Here is a 4645-nt window from a genome sequence, read left to right on the forward strand (position 1 = left end):
TTGTAATATAACGAAGTGTTAATAAATAAAATAAATAAATAAATGAAGCTGCCAGCGGTAAAACAAATGCAGTTTTGTGTCTCGCTTGTGCCAACAAACATATAATTTTAACAATAGCAGACTCAAACTGATAACCATTTTTATAATTAATAAGTTATCCTTAAAAAAATAGAGTTAAGTGTAAATAACTTTAATAATATAATTTGTGTTAATTAACTAATTAATTCTAAGAAGCTTTTTAAATTGCAATTAATTTTAAGTTAGCTAATTAAGAGTTAAATTTAAGAAATGCATTAAAGAAAATCTGCGTAAAAAGGCTGACGTATATGTAGTTGGGATAAGGTCCTGGGACTAGTGCTAGACTAGTTCTAATTAATTTGCGATATTTCTTTTAAGCTAAGTTCGATATATGCTTTTTTAAAAGAGCACCGAGAGATTTTTACGTCGGCTTTTTCTCTCGACCTACACCCTCTGTCTTCTTTGCCGATGTGTAGGGATGTCTGCGATACAAATTTAATGCCGTGGAATAAACGATAACTATCACTACATAGTATAAAACAAAGTCGCTTTCTCTGTCCCTTTGTATGCTTAAATCTTTGAAACTACGCAACGGAAGAAGAACATTCAAGAGGAAGGTTTATATGTATAATAACATCCATTAAATAGTGGAGAAGTAATGTTATTTTTGAGGTTTCTAATGTGATGTCGTAAATCATTACATTTTTTCCGCTTACATTGCAAACGCAGGCTGAACCCTACAAGTTTTATCAAAATATTGTACTAAGTATTGTACACATTGAAAAGATCTACAGAAAAGTCCGGGATGGTATATGTCTATCTCTTATGGATAACCCACAATAACTTTTTTTTATCATTTACTTTTTACGACAAAAAATGGCTCTTTTTCGAAGGGATTTTAACCAATACAGCATTACCTTAACCAATTAAATACCATGAATACATTGTTCATTTAATATAGATCTATACAGCCCATTACAGCTTATTTAGCAGCGATCGAACGCATATATTATCGGAGCTCTCCAGCGACGGAAATAACAATACATAATAAAAACCTGCTTTTCATTGCACCCGTGCGAAGCTGGGGCGGGTCACTAGTATCTTATATTCCATAATAAAAATTCATTGGTTTTCCAGGTACACAGATAATTGATATTTGAGTCTAGGACATGCCGGTTCCCTCACGTTGTTTTGGACTCACAAACCAAGTCGAACCCAAATATCACTTGTAATTAGCTAATATTAATTGCGAGTTTCTTTGAAGCGATTAGTTAATTATGAAAACCAGTGTTTAACCGAGATATGTGTTAATAAATAATGTTTTTAAAAATCTTGTCAAATAGTTTATTATATGTTTGCGTAAGTATGACTTCCGTGTATCAGAAGAGAAAGAAGGTTCTAATGATGAGACTTAGCGTTGTGATTCTATGCTAGACTTTAAATATTACCCGTACAGCGCCATCTAGTGGGGTGAAAGTAAATTAAATGACAACGTTATAGAATAGAAAACATTTATTTATTTGATTTGTAATCTTACAGCAACATACATTATGTATACTATAAAACAAAACACTTATACAATATACAAAGCCAAAACAGATTACATAGATAAACAATACATGTATGACACAGAAAACATAAGTACATTAAAGACAAAAAAATAATATTAATACTAAATATTTCAAAGAAAAAACTACGTATAGATTGTTAATGCAAGACAAATTTTCTACTACATATCGCTACTTTACATTAAATTATCTATTAAATCCAGGTTTATAGATGAAGACTTCGATCACTCAATGTTGAAGATGCAATAACTATTTATTACAATAATAAGGAAGCATTTACCAACCTTCATTACTTTAATAAGGAGGAAGACTTTTTTCTAATACAATATTAATCATATTTTAAACAATGAACCAAGGTTATATAGTATTGTGTATTACAGAATTTAATAGAATAATACAAGACATATCTTCATGTCAAAACCTGGAGCATATCATCAGTATTTTTTTCTTCAGAACCTATTCTAGAAAGCACACCAAGTTTTAAAAAAAGTCAGTTGAACGTGGTCTTACTGGTTTTTTGACAGGTGAATTTTCGATTAAAAATTAGGGTAATTTTTCGATATTAATTCCAAATTAGGTGGAAAAATAAATATTTCAAATCAAATTAATTACACGATATTTAGGAAATTAAAAGGTAAGTTTTCACCAAATTTCGTGGATTTTTTTTGTAAATGATATAAATAAAAAACCAAAGAATACTTAGTTTATTTTTTATTTTATATAAATTTTGAGGTTATGCGAAGTTTTAGGTCTTTTTATTATCTACAACTTTGCCATTTGACTTTTTTCCATAGGACTTTTAGTTTTGCCGAAAAAAAAACATTATCGAGCTCAGATCGCCCGTACATTATTTTACTTTTCATTTTAATAATATTCTCCTCTTTTTCCAATGGTTTTCATCCTATTATTATTTTTTTTGATTTCAAAAATTATCGACCCTGATCTAGCGCGAGATCAAAGTTACTGATAGAGTAGAAATCTTGAACAGCACCCCATTGAAAGTAAAAAGCAATAAATTTTATATGAAGGACATGGATCATTTATTAAAAGATCGCAAGTATGGGACGGGGAATCCCCCACGACAGAGCCAGACTCTTTTTCGGGAATCCCCGAATTCAGCATAGAGCTGGGCTAGTGCTAGTTGGGGAATACCTGAAAAATAAATTTTATGCTAGCGTTTTTTTATTTGTAAATTCTTCTTAAAGTTGAGAGACTGGGTGTGTGACCTCAAAAAAGGTGACACCCGGTTCGGACCGCCCCCATTTGCCACTTTGGTCCATTGTAGACGAAGACGTATGTTATATCGCTCAAGCATACGTCTGAGGCACTCTTGATATGCATGGTAAATAAAAAAAAATTAGTGGCGCTATTTACCTTTTTAGTTCTGGGCTTTAGATTACTGTATATGTTTCATGATCTCTAATAGGTATACTAGCATAAGCTTTCTCCCTTTTTTAAGTCTAAGGCAAGCCGGTTTCCTTACAATGCTTTTCTTTGTGAAGACTAGTGTTAAATGCGTACATAAAAATAAAGGACATCACAGACCGGGGATCGAACCTGGACCTCAGGAATGATTTACAGAGCTGTGCCTAGTGTCTTCAGCGTACGACCGATGCTATGTATTCTTTTGTTGAAGTGAAACTTCTTTAGAATCGTTGTGATTTCAAACCGGATGCAACGAAAAAGCGACAGTAAAAAGAGACAGAAACATTAATTCATATGATTTAACGTGGGAGAAAATGAGATAGATAAACTTCTTTCGAATCGTCGTGATTTCAAACCGGATGCAGCGGTAAAGAGAGACAGAAACATCAATTCATCATATGATTTAACGTGGGAGAAAATGAGATAGCAGGCATTATACAGCCTCTCTTTACTGCCGCTTTTTCATTTGATCGAATTTCAAACTTTCGATGTTTTAGTTTTTCCCAAATTAAAAATTTATATTAAACTTATAAATTAAAATTTATCATTAAAATATACTGTTTTAAAAGAACACACACATTTAGATAATGGAAAATGATTAATTTATATATGATTAATAATAAAAAAAATGTTTTTGAAGGTTTCACTTCTACCATGTGTGAATTGCACATATATTTTTTTTTTATTATTGTTTGCGTAACTCCTTTGACGGTTTACGTAATTATCTGTTTTAGTAGTTGCCTGGAAGAGGTCGCTCGAATCTACGGTCGCAAGATAATTATTTCAATTGTCTGTATTTGTAAATAATACTAACAATTACAAAGCCAAGTAAATAACGTTTCACTTTCGAATAATGAGACTATCGTTTATTGTTTTCAAATATCAAAATCAATAATCAAACAATTATGAAATATGTAAGACAAAAGTATAGACAACTAGAGATTTTTTAAATCGAATTAATTTACTGCTTTTGGAAAGAAATACTATCCATGATTATTTGCGTGGAACATAATAATTAATATTAATTTGATGACGTGATAATATATTTTAATAATGTGATATTTTATAATTACAAATAATATAAGATCTTCATAATTTAATATTCGTTTTAAGATTGATGACCTTTAGATTGTAGCACCATATTATCATTGAACAACAATTACTATTAAAAGATATTTTAACATTAAGCTTTTAAGAAGAAGTTCGGTTCAACAGTTAATTTGTATATTTATTACATTCTTCTTACAGAAAAAGTACTTAGTACTCATTAAGACTTTGATACAAGGATCGCGAGTGTAAAAAATCATAATTCTGTAGTTAAATTTTGATCATTTTGAACATTATGATTTTATTTCAATAAAATTATATATCTATTTTAATATTACTTGTGGCAATGATATCTTTTAAAGATAACTACCGCAAGGAAACCACTGTTGATAATAATAACAAGTCCAAATATAAAATAAATAGAACAATTTTGAGTTAACAACAATTAATAAATAAATCTTAAAATGAATATTGTATAAACAGAATATTAAATGAAAAAATATAAAAATGGTCTTGGAGGCGCCGGGTATCGATCCCGGTACCTCTCGCATGCTAAGCGAGCGCTCTACCATCTGAGCTACGCCCCC

At 30.5% G+C, this 4645-nt stretch overlaps 1 non-coding gene across 1 annotated transcript; it reads right to left on the minus strand.

The window, feature by feature from the left end:
• Nucleotides 1–4572: 4572 nt before the first annotated feature.
• On the minus strand, nt 4573–4645 carry Trnaa-agc. The gene has a single exon. It is a non-coding gene; the product is annotated as a tRNA-Ala (tRNA).

The sequence above is a fragment of the Pieris rapae genome, chromosome 23 (genome assembly GCF_905147795.1).
Source record: "Pieris rapae chromosome 23, ilPieRapa1.1, whole genome shotgun sequence".
Taxonomy (NCBI): domain Eukaryota; kingdom Metazoa; phylum Arthropoda; class Insecta; order Lepidoptera; family Pieridae; genus Pieris; species Pieris rapae.